Source organism: Oryctolagus cuniculus, chromosome 4 (assembly GCF_051225735.1).
Source record: "Oryctolagus cuniculus isolate XC-2025 breed Fujian yellow rabbit chromosome 4, ASM5122573v1, whole genome shotgun sequence".
Taxonomy (NCBI): Eukaryota; Metazoa; Chordata; class Mammalia; order Lagomorpha; family Leporidae; genus Oryctolagus; species Oryctolagus cuniculus.
Genome location: NC_142870.1, coordinates 9,578,801 through 9,597,144, shown reverse-complemented (window position 1 = coordinate 9,597,144; position 18,344 = coordinate 9,578,801). Strand labels below are relative to the sequence as shown.

Below are 18,344 nucleotides of genomic sequence, written 5' to 3'. Positions count from 1 at the left end.
GCAAGGGATGTCAGGGCAAATATAATGCCACGAAGCCTTTCTAAGCCCCTTCTAATGTCAGAGCATAGCTAAGACATGTTGGGTCCAGGCCAGGGTTTTGGACCTTGGGGAAGGAAAAGTAGCTCTCACTGGTTACTCATTACTGGCTGTTCTGGGCTTTTCCATCAAAACCACATCTACTCCCCAGCATCACAGCCTAAGGAGTACCGGACTTCAACCACACCAGGAGAATTCAAATCCACAGATCAATCCAGAAATGGGAAATTTTTAGAATTTTCACTTGTTTCAGAAATACAGGGAGGGAAGGGGATAGAGAAGGAGGCAGGAAGTCAACCCTTTTTTAAGACATGTATTGATACTGGCTAACCAAATTATTGCTGGAACTTGAATTAAAAATAAGAAAACCTGAAAGTAGCTAATAGAATTACACGATGCATATTTAAATTTAAACTTGGTAAAATCTGAGATGTTTTAAACCATGAAACAACAAGCAAATTGTATTGAAGTCCAGTTACCATCTCTTATGTGAAAAATGAGTTAACTAGCATGTGTACAGGAAGATAATAGTTTTCCGCCCATGAACGATAGACATAAATGTTTCTCTTCTTTTAAGATCTCTTCAGAAACGAATGCTTCAACCAAAGCAACAAGTTGAGTAAAGCTGCTATGAGAATCCAAGTAAAACTATTAGATTAAATGCAATTCAGGGGTGTGCACAGTAATGGACACTCAGCGCCTCTTGCATCCTGTCTTGAGTGGTAGTTAATGCATGAAAACAATGAGAGGGGAAAGACCCAGACCATACCACTTGCAGTAATGTAATTCTGATGTGAGAACTGACGTGCTTCGGTGACCTCTGTGATGAGCACTTGTCATTTGCCAAGCATTAGAGCTCATTATTTTTTTTTATTTGCTAATCCAGGCTTCCTGGACATGATTTCTCCTTCTCAACACATAGGAAAGGCAAAATGACTATTTCTTGAGAAATGCAACTCAAATCCCGGTCTAGAGACATAGGTCTTCCAATCCAACACCACCACCAGTGGCTGATCCCTGCTGGTGCCAAGGTGAGAAACGGCAGAGTAGCCCTCACCTTTCTAAATTTACTCTGCTAAATTTCCCTTTTAAAGGTCAGGGGATGAAGGTGGTTGGGGCAGAGAGTGGACAGCGAGCTCCTCTGGAGCTTCTTCTCATGCCTTATCTGAGAGTTGGGAGAAGGGACGCTCTACTGCCAAAGAGCCTTGGGGACAAAAGGAAGCAAGTCGGGAATGAGGGAACGAAGCAGCAAGCAGGGAGCATGACACCCTAGTCCACGCGAGTGTGTTTTTATTCCTCTTGAGCATTAGAAAACAAGTAAGGGGCAAGTAGACGGAATCCATGAAAGATGGACTTTTAAGTGCTTTTTCCCCTGGAGAACTTGAGATGGAGAGGAAGAGGAAAGCACGTGTGTGTTGGGGGTAGGGGCAAATTGTGAGCCTCAAGGAGCCACTTAAAACATGACTGCTGCTCCCTGGACATCTGCATGATGTTAGAGAAACAAGAAGAAAGGCTGAAGGCAGACTGTATGCCCAATCCTAAATGACAGCTGCACGTGGGACCTTCTCACGTCCAAGGAAGGCTCTGGGTGCTTATTAAAGGATCGAATCAGGATTCTCAAAGTGCTTTTCCATCTCTACTTCACTCTTTTTTTCTTTATTTTCAGCCCTAAAATACACAGGTTTTAATTACAATAAAATTAGTATATTTCTACGGCTAAAAGTTTAAATTACTTTTTAGTCTTGTTTTACATCCAGAGCTAAAGTAACCTCTTAAATTTCAAGTGACCTTAATAAACAGGAAGGTGATCTGAGAAGTTGGCTTTTCACTAATTTAGGTCAAACACTTTTATTTTTAATTCACTCCATAGCTCCCCACACAAGAAATCACACAGTAGACACTGAATGTATATTCCTTGAGTTTATCAATAAGAGCGATCATGAGAGACAATGATTATCAAAGAGAAAGGTAAAAAACTGAGTCATTCTCTAGACATGAAAATGATGAGTATTGTACACAAGTCTTTCCTGATAGAAAATTTCCCAAGGAATCCTCGTGCAGTTCATCTGACTTCTTTGCCACAACAAAATCAGCTCAATCCTTGTGCTTTCAACTCTTTCTATGGAAAAGGAAAATTGGAGAAGAAGAAAACCAAATGGAGGACAGGCACAGAAGAACTGCATTGTTAAAGGAGTTTAGCTGAAGGAAGAACATTTTTAGTCTCTTAATGAATTGTTGTGTTGTATGGTTGATTAAGGCAGGATATGTATGCCCTTCTATATAGCCTTGGTGGCCTCAGAGGACGGCACATCCTGAGAAGGAAGAGAGGCTGGCGTGAGTGGCAGGCAGTGATGCCATTAGAGGCAGCTCTGGGTCGCAGTGGCCTTTGACAATAGCTGACATCATCGTGGGATGAAATGGTTCCTAATTGTACTATTGATTTTTTCCCCTTTAATGGATTGTTTTCCCAACACACTCCAAATGGAGATCCCACCACGTGCCACAGGCAGGTTGCATGGTAAGCACATGGAGCTCTGCTCTGTGTGTTCTTAGCAGGTGGAGAAGCCCGGAGGAAGGGACTTCACTAACCTTGGATTAGCGGGCGCTCACTCCACGTGTGAGCACAGGCTGCGTGGTTTACATATCATTTCACTTCATTCAGTCCTGGGAATCCCCTCTGATGAAGGTATCACTGTACTCATTTTGCAGAAGGACAACTAACGTCCAGAAAGTTAAAGAAATATGTCCCGTGCCACAGAGCTGGTAAGATACACATCCTTGACTCTACCAAACTCCTATATACTGAAATGGGGAGCAGAAATCAGGGTATGCAAACTACACAGCTAGAAACCCTGCCCTAAGAACAGCCTTATGCTTGTTTGAATGCTCCGCTATTGCAGTTTTGAAGGAAGTAATCGCTTTTTTTTTTTTTTAAATAAGGTACCCTGCAGCTTCATTTTGTATATACAGCTCCCATTATGGCCACAAAATTCATATGTTGAAATATTAATGCCCAATAGGATGGCTTTTGGACATGAGACATTTGGTAGGTAACTAGGGCTACATTAGGTCACATGGGTAGGGTGTTCATGATAGACTTAGGAGCCGTATAAGAGGAAGAAGAGGGCTCTGTCTCATTTCCACCACTCCTGTGAAGACATAGTAAGAAGGTAGCCATCTGCGAGGGAAGAAGAAAGTCTTCCATAGAACCTGATTGTTCAGGCATTCCAGTCTTGGCTATCCAGTCTCCAGAACTGTGAGAAATAAATTTCTGCTTGTTAAGACACCTACTTTTTGTGATGACATACCAAGCAGTCTAAGGCACTCACTACCTAGCTCAAGTTTACACACAACACAGGACTCCAATGTAGTCTCAGAGTTGGTTATCTTCACCCACAAGCTTTGCACAATTTGAAATGCAATACAAGCACAATAGATTCCTGTTTTTCTGTTACACCATGAAAAATAAAATACATGTAGCTAACTTTTTTCTATATTATGCTTAAAGAAAGATGACAGTAGATAAGTGACATACCAATTTTATATTAAGAACTAAGTCATTTATGGACATATTATAGAGCTCTTTTTGCATAGAGTTCTCCAGTTTGCCTGAATTTTATTAAATTGAAGTGAATTTCGGATACCTCCAAAGCTGGAAAAACTTATGTGATTTATTTCATGATTTTGTTGTGTATGGACAACTTAAGAGGAAAGTACAGAAATGGAAAAATGAGGTGGAGGTGAGAGAAAGTCAGTGAGGGAACATTTTAGTGCTGGGTAGCACTGTGGCTACTGGGGACTCCTTGAGAAACCCTTTGGAATGCGCCTGACTGCCCCTCTGTAGCATGGGATACAGAGACATTTACCCTGGCTTCTACCCCTTAATATTTGCAAGTATCCTGGAGAATATAACTCCCTGACAGTTCTGGGCTGCTCTGCCATGGATCCTGGCACTCCTGGCTTCAGAGAAAGTGCCAAGAAACAAGTCCTAAAGATGTAGAAGAATGACCTCGAGGTGGAATTCTATTAGCAAAATGGAGCTTTCCACTCCAGCTGTGGTTGAACTCACAGGTGAGCCAGGAGCAGATGCTGGTAGGCACCAGAAGCATCGTTATGCCTCTCACCTGCTGGTCCACCAGACTGACCTCTCAAAGCACCAATTGCTACATGTGCCTACTTTCCTCAAAATTCTTTAGTGCTTCTTTGTGGTCTCCAGAACACAGCTCGAATTTCTTGACAAAGATTCCGACACTTCAACACCCCAGTTGAATCTTCACCCAAGCGTCCGTAACTCTTCTATTAATACACGTGAACTCTGTGCTCTAAAGAGGATACTTTCTTCAAGCCGTCGTCTACCTCATCTCACCTAAAGTGACGCCTGTGTCTTACCTGCCCTTCCAGAACTGGCTGCAAACGTCCCTAACACTGTGCACATGGCTCCCTCCACTCACTGGGAACTTAGCCCTGTTTTGTGACTTGTATATTATCTACTTTCCCGATAAATTTCATATCCTTTCTCAAGAGAATTAATTTTACTTACTCTTAGCTTCAATCCCCTCTAATATCTATGATAGTGCGTAATTATATATTATGTTACATTAAATACAGTTGAATTGAGGATGGAAGTAACCAGAAAGATATATAAGTATTTCCTAGTCGTTGTGCCTCTGGGGTCAATTTTGATTAATTTACGGTTCAGTTCCAGAGAGTGAGAGTGTTAAATGCCCAAAGTGGGTTATTACAAGCATAAAAAATTGGTCCCAGAGATAGAGACAGGAACTCAAAGTACAGATGGTCCACACAACTGGGAAACTCTCAGAAAAAAGCCTCTCACTTATGTAGCAGCCTCCTGGTTTTCTGCTTTGTCTGTTTATCGGTATTTCTTGACTTTTCTCTTCTTGACTTCTTCTGTCCTTTCAATGATTCCACATAGACACAAGTCCTGAATCTATCTGGAGAAACACTCATCATAAGTTGGGCAGAGTCTCTGTCTCCATTCAAATATTCAAGAGAGAAGCAGGTTGGTCAGTGACCACCAACTTGATTCATAGGCAATTGGTTAGGTATTCACTTCCAACCATCTTTGGCAAACACAGTGAAGAAACAGAGCCAAGCAAGGCCACGTAGGCCATTCCTATCAGCAGAGAGTATAGGGAGAAATTATTGGAAAAATACAACTATAAGCGCAGCAGATACGCTGAAGTATGCGGTTAAGACACTGGATTATGTATGCAAACTAGGCAGAGCTCATGGAACGTACATGAGATATGATACAGAACTGTTAGTTACTGGTCCTTTGAGAGGAGAAAGTACAGGAGCATTTAGAACATGCCCTTGTCTTTCATGCACATCCTTTGGTAATTGTGGGATGACTTCTACACTTTTTCAGCCATTGCAAATCAATTCCTTCCTCCAAGACCAGAACCGACTGGGAACTGTTCTGTTCCCCTAGACAGAAATCATAGATTTTACAGTGAAATGTTTTCCTTAATTCGTCTACTTATTTATTGAGTCCTTTAGGTGTGTCCAATCTTATTCTGGACTCTGAGGATATAGTTGTGAACAAAACAAAGCCCATGCCCAAACAGTTTTCATTGTGTTGGGGGAGGGGATATGTGGAGTTGAACCATTGAGAAACCTTAATCCAATTTGCATGGCTAGCAAAAAAGCTCTTAGATTTGTAACACAGGGTAATCGACACGGATACAACGTGGGAGTTAAGCTGGTCAGGAAAAGTCTTTCTGAAGAAGGGATATTCAAGCAGAGACCTGGACGAGAATGAAAGTTGCATAACGATCCAGGAGAAACAGCAAAAGCAAAACCTCCGAAGTGTTGTGCTAGAAAGTCAATGGGGAAGAGAAGGAATGGCTGAAGTGAGGTGTGAGGGCAGTCAGGGTGGAATTGAGGTGCATCCTTCCCCCAGTGCCAGCCTCTACAGCAGCCTGTGGCTGATATTGAAATCAGGGCTGGCTTTGTGGGTGTGCCGCTTTGTGGTTGTATGAGACTTTTCACTCAGAATGGCCTTCCACTTGGCTTCATGGAATATGGCTGCTCTCTTGAAACTATTCGTTTTGGAACAAGGAATCCTACATTTTTATTGTGTGCCAGGTTCTGCAAATGATGTATTTTGATGTATCTATTTTGCTCTCTCTCTCTCCCATTATTTGACTTGCTAATGTTGAACTTAGTAGACTATCAGCTGAGCCTCAATACTAGTATTCATTTTTCTACTTAATGTTTTTTTAAGCATTTATTTATTTATTTGAAAGTCAGAGTTACACAGAGAAAAAAGGAGAGGCAGAGAGAGAGGTCTTCCATCCACTGGTTCACTCCCCAGATGACCACAACAGCTGGAGCCACACCAATCCGAAGCCAGGAGCCAGGAGCTTCTTCCAGGTCTCCCACAGTGGCACAGGGGTGCAAGGACTTGGGCCATCTTCCACTGCTTTCCCAAGCCATAGCAGAGAGCTGAATTGGAAGTGGAGCAGCTGGGACTTGAACCAGCACCCATATGGGATGCTGGCACTGTAGGCAGTGGCTTTACCCACTCCCCCACAGTGCCAGCTGTGGGGAGCAGCTCGGACTAGACTGTTACTGGAATTAAGACTTATTCTATGCACCTGCTCTCCCACAATATGGCGCTGGGAGAGAAGAAAACAGCTTCTACACAGCTGCCTCCAGTTCAACCAATAAACTGTAGGACTTGCTCCTGATTGGAGGAGAGCAGCGTACTCGGCGTGTGGGCAGCCGAGTTGGGATTGGCAGAGGAGGACTATAAAGGAGGAGAGAGACGGCACGCACCAGGAACATCTAAGGGGAACATCTAAGGGGAACACCTGTGCAGCCCCCGAGAGAGCCGGCCGGCGGTGTGCCGCTCCCCTGCGGAAGTGGGGAATGTGGCCAGGGGGAACCGCCCTTCCACGGAGGTGGAAGGGACAGTAGCCAACCCGGGAAGAACCAGCAGCAAACCCGGGGAGGGCCGAGCAGACGAAAGAACAGCGCAGGGTTTAGTGTCGTTCCTCCATGAAGAGGGGGAGCGACAGCCAGCCCCTATACTTAATATTAATTGGAATCATTAATGGATAAATTTAAGATGAAATCATGGAACGAGTTCCTCCATTCTATGTAATTACAGAGATTCCCAAGGAAATATTTCTATATTTATGTTGTTGCTGATATTTTTCAATATTGAATCTTCCTAATCCAAATTTCTCCCATCTATTTCTATTTGTTAGATACTTTTAAAGTAAAATGAAATGTTCAGCACCCACATATCCCCTTTACCTCCCCATGTAAAATGAAAACCATGAAACAGTAAGCCATGAGAAAGATGTAGTTTTTTTCTTCTGCATACTGTCATACAATCTATGTTTCCTGCTCAAATTCGAGGCACACATATCCAACTTTGTTCTCCTTTCTTATTTCCCACATATCTATCAACAACCAGGTTGTTGATTCCACCACGGATCTACCATTTGCACTCCCCTTGGCAGGCCATTCCTCTGTCTGCTGGACAGATGCAGTAACATCCTGCCCTACATTCTGCTACGGGGTCAGGATTCAAGGAAAGGTGTAATCTCAGGCTTTTCCATGCGTGCCTTGCTCCCCACACCTACTGTATGCAAAGCAACACACAGCATCATTAGCCAAGCTTTAGAATCTCCAGAACGTCTTACCTAACCCCCGTTCTTGTTTTTCATGGCTTTACTGGGTTGAATTATGTCCCCTTAAAAGATAACGCTCAAATCTTACTCCCTTGGTACATATAAATATATCCTCTTTTGGAAACAGGACCTCTGCAGATGAAATAAAGTTATAATGTGGTTCTGCCCAAGGTGAGCCCTAAATCCAAAGATGAGAGACTTGCAATGGAAAGGGAGAGAAATTTGGGTAGAGAGATGTAGAGGAGTCCCAGGCAAAGCGTCACAAAAGGCAGAGGCTGGAACAGAGCAACAACTATCCAAGGAAGAGGCAGGGCAGGATCCTCTCCCTAGAGACCCCTGAGGGGATGTGGCCCTCCCGATACCTGGACTGCATGATTGTAGCTCCCACAACTGTAGAGAGTACATTTCCGTTGTTGTAAGCCATGCTGCTTGTAGTAATTTGTTACAGTAGCCCTGGGAAACTGACAGACATGCACCCTACTCTCTGCTCCAGGTATAAGGTCTCCTGCCACCTCTGCTTGGCAGAGCAACTCCATAGGTACCCACAGCAGGGCCACCCATGAATCACCGGTGTGGTCCCTTTCCCTGTAACCTGTAAGACAGATGCCTTTTCCACACGGTGTGTGGGAATTCCAGTCCTGTTCTGCTGTCTCCAGGGTGGGTGTGGAATGGTGGCAGTGGAAGACCCTGGTTATGCTACTGGAGCACAAGATCTAGAGCAAGGAATGGCAGACTCCTGGGATATTTGTGTTTCCAGGGCATGATTAGCTGCGGTGAGGTTATTTGTGTGCACTGAGTTACTTAGGCTGCACTGTCTCTCCAGAGCTCACCAGCCTTCCCCTCCCCAGCCCTGTTACCAAAAAATATTAGCGATTTAGACACTGCTTGGGGTGCCCACATCCCATATCACAGTGTCTCAGTTTCAGTCCCAGCTCCACTCCCAACTCCAGCTTTCTGCTAATGTGCATCCGGGGAGGCAGCTGCGATGGATCAAGTGGTTGAGTATCTGACACCCACATGGGAGACCTGGATTGAGTTCCCAACTCATGGCTGCAGCCTGGACTAGCCCCAGTTACTGCAGGCATTTGGAGAGTGAACAAATGAATGGGAGATTCTTTCTCTCTCTCTTTCTCCCCACCCCTCTCTCCCTGTACCCATCTTTTGAATTAATAATAATAAAAGAGTTGCCAAGCACTTGTAGACCTCAGATCATCGAGCCTCACCATTTGTGAAATGAGAAGAGGCAAGTGCAGATGAGGGCCCTGTTCCACAAGAAGGAAGCGGCAGGGCTGAGGCTGAGTCAGCACAGCCCCAGGCCCACTAATGAAGGGCCAGAATGACGAGCACAGATGCTCTGCAGGCAGGGAGAGTGGGGACCTCAGGTGGAGACCAGGGAATAGTGCAGGCTCGCATGGTCACGGGAAAAGAGAAACCCTCAAACCTCCAAAGCCCACTGCGAGGTCCTGGACAGCCATCCGTTGCCCCTGTCTGTCTCCTCCCCACTGTCTTGTCTGGACCTCAGAGGTGGGACTGCAGACACCTTGACTTGGGCTTCCAGGATATAAAATTATTATTTTGTTTTTTTGGTTTGTCTGTCTGTCAAAAAAAAAAGAAAAAAACCAGAGTGGACAGAGAGAGAGACAGAGAGAAAGGTCTTCCTTTGCCATTGGTTCACCCTCCAATGGCTGCCGCAGCCGGTGCGCTGTGGCCGGCGCACCTTGCTGATCCGAAGGCAGGAGCCAGGTACTTATCCTGGTCTCCCATGTGGGTGCAGGGCCCAAGCACTTGGGCCATCCTCCACTGCACTCCCTGGCCACAGCAGAGAGCTGACCTGGAAGAGGGGCAACCGGGACAGAATCCGGCGCCCCGACCAGGACTAGAACCCGGTGTGCCTGTGCCACAAGGTGGAGGATTAGCCTGTTGAGCCGCGGCGCTGGGCCATAAAATTATTTTCTCTTGTTCAAACCACCAAGGCTGTGGTATTTTTACATGACAGCCCAAGAAAATTAAAATACCATATTTAAATAGGAGAAAGAGCTGGAATTAATTTAACAACATATTCTTTATCAAATATATTCAAAATACTACCACTGTAACATATGGCCAATATAAAAATTGTTAATCAGATGGTATGACCCTGATTTTTTTTTACTATAATAAAATACCAGAGGCTATGCATTTTGTAAAGAAAAGAGGTTTATTTGGCTCACAATTCTGGAGGTTCAAGAGCATTGAGCTGGCGTCAACTCAGCTCTGCTGAGGTCCTCATGGCCAAGGGCACCACAGCAGCAGAAGCACATGAGAGGGAGAGAGCACATGACAACACAGGAGCGAGAAACATCCTAGGATCCCACACAGCTGTGCTAACTCTTCTGAGTGCATGCCTTATGGTACCTAACCATATCCTACTAAGCCCCACCAAAGGCCCCACGGCCTCCAGCCTTACCACACTGAGGACCAAACCATCAACACCTGAATGCTTGGGGACAAACCACCCTGCAAACTGCAGCACAGATATTTTACGTTCTTCTTTTGTTATGAAGTCTTCTAACTCCTTATGATACCATTCAATTGCCATTCCCTTTCCAAGACACTCACCTGGCCTCTCTTTCTTACTTCATTATGTCAGGGGCCCCTAGGGAGGGTACGAATCTCAGAGCCAGATAGAGGCAGGCAGTAAGCAACCAAGCTTAACATCCTGAGTTCACCTATGTAGAATTACCTGTAATTGGACTTTTACCATGTCTAGAAAAATTTAAGCTCCACGAAGACAAGACCCAAGTGTGACTATTTCGCCAAAGGAGGCATTGATACCTACTCCTCAAGAACTATGAATGAACCTGATCTTCCCCAGCATAGCACAGTTAGCCTACACTGCACATTCGCCAGAGGGCTTGTATTACCTTGTAACGTGATAATGGGTTTTCCATGGATGATTTCAGACTTCTCAATTAGAACCGAAAAATTCAACAGAGTCCCAGGGTAAATTTCTTTGTTTTTCCTACTACCTGAAGCCCTCCAATATTCATGATAATACAGCAAAATATAAATGTTTATTACAAATTAGTATAATAGCTATAATTTATTATACATCTATAAATAAAAAGGATAGGAAAGTGTTAGCTCAGAAATATTCTTTATTTTCTCACCCAGGATGACTCTGCAAGTGAGAGCAAAACCAAAAAGGGAAAGGCAGTGGGAATGGAACCCAAAACATAATAGCAGCCATTTAATTCTTCATTGGAGTGGAATTTCGCCAATGCATTCTAAAGATTCTTTATCCAGAAGCAATGATGGGGACCGGCTCCGTGGCTCACTTGGCTAATCCTCTGCCTGCAGTGCCAGCATCCCATATGGGCACCGGGTTCTAGTCCCGGCTGCTCCTCTTCCAGTCCAGCTCTCTGCTGTGGCCCGGGAGGACAGTAGAGGATGGCCCAGGTGATTGGGTGCCTGCACACATGTGGGAGACCAGGAGGAAGTACCTGGCTCCTGGCTTCAGATTGGCGCAGCGCACCAGCCATAGTGGACATTTTGGGGGTGAACCAACGGAAAAGGAAGACCTTTGTCTCTCTCTCTCTCTAACTCTGTCAAATACGAAAAAAAAAAAAAAAAACAGAAGCAATGCGACCTCAGAAATCTGGATTGTGCAAAATTGGTGCCATGCCCACACTCACATCCTGGAGCCCCCAAAACACTTTGCCTTGACCCCATTCAAAACATCACTGATTCTAATGACTTCCCACCTCTCAAAATTTTTTCTTTAAATGAATAAATTTTTAGAGTGTTTTCTGGTTTACAGGAAAATGGAGGAGAAAGACCCTCCCTGGTCTCCAGTTTCTATTTCTAACGTCTTTTATTCTTGAGCTCTGGGTGTTACAATGGGACCAGTAATGAAGTGCATAGTTGACTTCAGGGCTCATTCTTTGTGTTGTACATCCCTAAGGGTTGGGCATGAGGTCATATGTCCCCATTAGAGTATAATGCAGAATAATTTCATGGATCTAAACAGCCCTCATGCTTCGTTTGTCCCCTCTCCTTCTCCACTCTGATCCTGTTACTGTCTTTTTTGTAGTCTTCCTTTTCCATAGTGTCAGGAAGTTGGAATCAGATTCCGTAGTTTTTCAAATGGCTTCTTTCACTCAGAAACATGCATCCATGGCTCCCCCTTGTCTTTTTGAGGCTTTGTAGCTCACTCGCTTTTATTGAAGAAAGATATTCAATTGTATGGCTATAGTGCAATTTGTTTATCCATTCACCTACTAAAGGGAACATTGCCTGCTTTCAAGTTTTAGTTAACTATACATAGGCTGCTCTGATCATCTGCAAGGAGGCTTCCATTGGGTCATTAGTTTTCTGCTCACTTGGGTAAACTTTATACCAAGGAGCACTACTGTCATGTCTCATGGTGACACTGCCTTTAGCTTTGTAAAAAATCATCCAGATGCAACACTACCGTTTTGCCTCCTGTTTTGGAATCACAATGTTTGAGAGTTCATCCAACCCACCCTGGTCTTCTACCCACAACAATAAAGCCAGAAGGAGGGATGGGAAAAGAAAGGGAGAACTACCTCGGGAGTGGGAGCTATTTGGAATTTGCAGCTAGCATGTGAAGGGCGGGGGTTTCCTGTTTGTCTCCCCTGCACTCCAGACCAGACATTGCTGGTGTCATCCTCCCAGACAAACTGTGGTCATGGCCAGGACGCCCCCAGCACAGCTGACAGCCTCTGAACCAGAGAGATACCTGTACATAAATCTGACTCCCCCAGTGCCTATTCAGAGAGGCATGTGGGCTGTCCAGTTCTCTGGACCCAACACAAATGCTTTTCTCTGTGTCTTGGTTGACACGCAGGTACCAGGGGAACCTGAACCCACATCTGTGAGTCATCACCGCACATGGAGCCAGCCGCAACCGCCATCGTTGTCATTGCCAAAAGCCTGAAATTCAACCATAGGCAGCTCCTGAAAAACTCATTCCATAAAGCATCCCAGGCTAACAGGACAGCACGCATCCATTGCTGAGTGAGCAGGGCTGGGCAACACTCTCAGAGTGGGGGCCTCTTGCCTCGAATCTTAGAAACATCACTGCCTCCCACTTGCACCATCAGCAGCCAAACTTCAACAGGAATAACAGTAAAAACCACGTGGGGCACTCAGACAAAACACAATTTATCATCTTTTAATCACTACCGGGCTAGACAAGCCTCTTCCAACACAAACTTCCCACGCATCTTCTGTCCCTCTTAGTTCACTCCCAGGGAGCTGCAAGTCCCTTTGCAGACACATTACAAAACCTCAGCAGGCAACGGGACTGGGCTCCCGGTGCTCTCCACTTGTTCATGGGGAGCTGGGTAAAACAGGGTTTTCAGTCTACGACAGGCTCCTTGCAAAGAGCATGCATTGATGTCGCACACGCAAAGCTGCTTTGCAAGGGTCACGGCGGGCAGAGCACACTCCTTGGAGACAGAACGCAGGGACCGTGTGCTTCAGCTGTTGCCTCTTTCACAGAGGAATCCCCCCAAGTGCTCCTCGTGAGCTGGTGACAAACTGGAATGTCCTATAGCTCTGCTTTGTCAGTCAACAGCTACCAGGAAGAGAGATGTCCTTCCTAGAGGAGTTAAAAGCTGCTCTTCCCCTTTTGTTACCTGGAAAGAGTCCCCTGAACGTAAACCCCAGCTCCACACCTGTGACAAGCCACGGCGGCGTTCCTGGTGGGCCAGGCACAGTCTGCAGCTGCCAGTGAGCCAGGCAGCCAGGCAGCCCCTATCTCTACCACCTTGGCTCCTCCACCTTTTATTATTATTTTTTTCTCCCTTTTCTGTTCTTTTGTGCCTGGAGCAAGTACTGGAGAAGAGAGTGGCTTTCAGAAGTGCTCCAGATTCCATTACAAAGAACGTCATGAATTATGCATCAGTACCTCCTGCTATTATTTAATCTCAGTCCTGGAAAGACAGACGTGCAGTTCCAAGGCCAGCTGCACTGCCTGCTCTGGAGGCCAGGGCGCTTGGGTCTGAGGGACCTGCAAGGTGCACTGGTGCTGTGCCCCGCTGAGCCCCTTCGCCCGCGGTCCTGCAGGCCCTGGGAGACTGTGGTGCATCAGATGGCCCTGCGTTCCTCAGGGGCCAGCTGGCTGCAGGCTATTTCCTGGGTCTCCTGGAAGCAGCATCGTGTGTGCATTGCTGGACTGCATTGGCCCTTCTCTGTTTTCATAAATGCACATCCTAATAAAACATGCTATCCAATACACCCTAATAAGACTGTCTTACAAGCCAAGCAATTGTGACAAAGTCTGCCAAGTCTACCCAGATTCAGTGTTCTATAAGCAAAGTCCCTGTGTATTTGTGCCCATTGAGCACAGAATACAGGCACATTATCACCATTGCCCACTAACAGTAAATGATGCTAATGACTAGCTTTCGAATGGAAGACATTATGATGTTTTGCATTTCTGGAAGAACATCCTGTGTATCACTGTTTGCTACGACTTTTATGTTAAATAACATGCAGATGTTGGTATACAAGAAGCAACACTGCCGTGTCAAAGCTTTCATGCATGTACATACACATGTAATGTATCATGATAGTTTAAACCGTGCGGGTACAAAGTATAGGAAAACCAGTGGTTCTTGGTAAGTTTCAAACTGGAAATTTTACCTAAGATAGACTTCCGTAATAATCAGTAATGTAAATTTGTAGAAATTTTTTTTATTTTTATTTTCTTTTCCATTATGCCTATTGTTCATACCTTGTTGTACTCATGGTTGCCACACCCCCACACACACATGTATGCAATTATTTTCTACTCCAATCAGTTGTGTTTTTTTTTTCTAATTTGATCATCAACTGAAGCTTTTGAATTTCTTTACAGACCCAAAGACAGGGTTAGCACTTGGAGAGCTGCTTTATTTTTAGAATCTTGGCATAGTAAGTGTCATTGATTAAACGTCTGAATTCCAGGAGAGAGAAACTTGGCAGATTCTTGCTTTCTTAGGATGCTGGACTGGTCCCAACTAAAGCAGAGGTTCCTAGTGATGCTTCTTATTTGATTTCATGCCAATTGATGTCCCATGGCTTGTCACTGGGCTTGTAAAGGGAAAACCAGTATGAGGGATGAGGAGATAACCACAGTAACACTTGCATGCAGGGAGCATGGAGGGAAGAGGCACCTTCCTAAGGACCTGAGCCACGACTTCATCCAATTTTCCATCTTATGGTTGGCAGCATTTGCCCACACTAGTAATAACTGTAATTTCAGAGTGTCCCCAAATCACTATTCCCTTGGTTCACCAGCTTTGGCTAGAAAATAACGAACCAGAGTTGTATTTTCAGAGATCACTTTTGGATGCCCTTGCTGTTCTGACATCGGTATGTCCCGGTGAATCCAAGGAGATGCCACCCAGACGTGCTTCCGTTGCAGCCCACACTTGGTTTTGATTCATTTATTAAGCCCAGGTGTCCCTGGAGAGGAGGGCTACAGGAAACACCTTGGATTCTTCTGTGCGAACAGTTCAACACTGCCATTCATAACACTGCAGAGCCTGGAATTCTCTTGCCAATGAAGTAAAATATGTCTCTAAGTGATTGAAAAGAAAGGTGAGTGAATCTCTCTCCCTCTCTCTCTCCCTCTCTCTTCTCCCCCCCCCCCCCAACACACACACTCTCATTATGGCTCCCAGACAAGGTTTGTAATTCAAGGGCTAAGAACTTGGACTTGCCCTTGGACCTCCTAAAATATCAGCAGGGAAGCGATCTTTCAAATAAGACCTGGGGAGTGGGAGGAATGATAGCTCTTCCTATCTCCCTACCCATCTCGGATACAAACATTCGTGTCTGTGCAGGGGGTGCTGAAGCCTTCCCAGTATAATTCTGCCTCCATTTTCTTTTGATTTTTTTTGGCAAAAAACTTCCTGCAAACATTTAATAATAAAATGGAAGTGGGTACAACTCCTTAGTTAATAAAGACCTCGTCTTGTGGGAAGCATGATGCCCCGAGCATAAACCAGGAACTCTCTTTCTTCTGGGCCAATCCATCATTGCAGGGCCCAAGTATTTAGTTTAAATGCCACTTCACTGCAACACAACTGGGCAGAGAAAGCCTTGTTCTCACCAACCACCAAAAGGCCAAATTATTGTACTGCTAGCAACAATCGCCTTCCTCAGGAATCCATAATTTTCAGCTTATGGCAAATCTTGAATAATCTAGATTTCCCAGGGGAAAGTCAATATTCAATTAAGAGGTAATTATATAGTATTTTACATAAAGGCTGCAATAGTGTTGTTATCAAAGTATATATATTATCTGAAGAAGTGTTAACTGTATGTGTGCCAATTCATTCTGAGCAAACTTCCATTCATGAAAAAAGGTAAGAGCTTGGGGCAGGCATTTGCAACAGAGGTTAAGATGTTGTTTGGGACACCCACCCACATCCCACATCAGAGGGTCCAGGTTCAAGTCTCAGCTCTGCTTCTGATTCCAGCAAATGCATCCCCTGGGAGGCAGCCCAGTAATGGCTCAAGTAGTTGGGCTCCTGCCGTCCATGGGGGAGACACGGATCGAATCCCCACCTCCTTGGGGGCATGAACCAGCAAATGAAAGGTCTCTCTTTCTCCACCTACTGCTTAAACACTTAAAAAAATAAATAAATACAAATTGGCCAGAGGGCAAGGATTTGCCAATACAAATCTTTTCCCACATCCTTCAATTATAAAAAAGGGACATTTTTAATATTTACAATGCTGTAAAATCGAGACTTCAAAACTTTCAAAGAATATAATCCCATTTTGAAATGCAACAGATTCTCAGAGGGAAGCTTAAACATCACAGTCTCACCGCTTCTCCATTCAACAATAGTTAGCCAAACAAGATTTATCTTTCAGGGTGAAAATCTAACTTGCATGGGTGAGCTGGACTGAGATTAAGCTCATGGTGTGTGAATAATAAGGAATGGCCTGCTCTAACCACACAGGCAGCCTAGTTCATGCAGGGACCGTAATAGCTCTTCAGTGCTAATTGAACTATCTGCAGAGGGCACCTCCACCTGGAGACAGACACTACATTTGAGAGTCAGAAGGCAACACAAAGGTCATTGTAACAATCCAGGGCCATGACATTGCACAACCCCAACCACAGACCAGAATCTTCAAAGCATAGGTGAAGGGTGCCCCCTGGAGTTGTGTAGGGCATAGCCGGTGCAGCTGGACAGGTCAGCCTTGAGGTCACCTGACTCATTTGCTAAGGAGAAGAACCCACAGCTTCGAGAAAATGGATAGGTGGAAGGATGGATGGAAGGATGGTGGATGCCCGGAGAGAAGTTAACAGTGAGGCAGGAAGCCATCAGAGAGGAAGCTGGTTGACTCAGAAGGTAATGAAGACCTGCTTTGGGAGTTATTCAAGCCTCAGCTGCTCTCCCACCTGGTATGGACTTTCAAAATTCAAATGAGGGAAGTAACTTGCCTCCATGGTTGGTAAGATTTCTCCTAGCATGAAAACCAAGAATCCATTGCTCAAACTCAACCCTTCAAGCTCTTGGACACTGAAGCATGTGTGCCCTGGATAGCAACAGAAATCACAAGAGCTATTTTGAGAGGGCTCTGTGTGAATTACAGCACACAGCAAAGTTGATGACTTTGTAAATAGTTGCACAGATCCAATTTTCCCATTATTTCCCCTTGCACTTGCATCACACCCAACTTCCTCCTCCGGCCAATATTTCAGAAGTCACTGGTAACCAAACCTTGTCTGTCCTTCTAGAAATAGGTCAAGAGGTCCTGGCTGAGACCTAGCAGGAAGTCGGAATGATGCATGAGATGCACGTGTGTGTGCTTGCATGCCACACGGGTGCATTTTCTTAAACCTTCCTTGAAAAGTCAAAACATGCCTAGCACAGAAATGCTGTCCCCAGCACTGCACTCCACAGACACTCTGCCAAGTCTCAAAGAGCAAATGCAGGGTCAGGGAGTCAAGAAGGGACATGTGTAAAGGCTGGAGGCATTAAAGTAGAAGCAAAGGACTGGAGGAACAGGAGCCCAGGGACACCTGAGTAGATCCTGGGGCCAAACTTTGTCTAACCTCAGCCACAGACTCAAAAGGCAGAGTAACAGCTCAGAAAGGCCATGATTCGGGGACATATTCAGCCCTGAGCTCCAATGCAGTTTCTTCCACCTTGTAGCTGTGGAGCAGTGGCAAGGCCAGTGAGTGTTGCTGAACGCCAGCCTCTTACAGATACAATGGAGAGAACAGTTCCCACTGCCTAGAGATGTTGGGAGAACTGATGAGACAACGCGTAAGAAACTCCCTGGTACTCCACAAGGATACACACAGAGGCGGCCAGATTTCAAACCAGCATTGCCTTTCTCCTGACATCCGAGCAGACGCCATTGTATGTCAGGGGCAAGGTACTTCTCTTTGGTGACCTCAGACGTCCAGAAGTCTCACCACACTCCTACAACTTGTCCTTGGACCAGCTCCACTCAGCCTTGTCCATGGTTTGGTTGCTCCCTTTCACAAAACAGTCAATTTAGTTTTCTTATTCATTAAAATACTTGCATTCACCACCCACCCCAACATCAAGTTGTTCTATTTGAAACTCTCTACCTGAGCAAACTTAGAAAATGAAGCCATTTTCTTAGATCATTGATGACAAACTG

At 45.1% G+C, this 18,344-nt stretch overlaps 1 protein-coding gene across 29 annotated transcripts in view; it reads right to left on the bottom strand.

Moving 5' to 3' along the window:
* The window catches only part of LOC149126897 (uncharacterized), a 267,581-nt gene that overhangs the window by 167,642 nt on the left and 81,595 nt on the right, over positions 1-18,344 (bottom strand). For 3 of the 29 annotated variants that reach the window (XR_016232256.1, XR_016232259.1, XR_016232275.1), the window contains one exon: positions 14,456-15,270. The exons of the other annotated variants lie outside the window; for them this stretch is intronic. The gene's annotated coding sequence lies outside the window, so the exon portion shown is untranslated. Of the gene's footprint in view, positions 1-14,455; positions 15,271-18,344 lie in introns of those variants that run through there. 29 annotated transcript variants of the gene reach the window in all.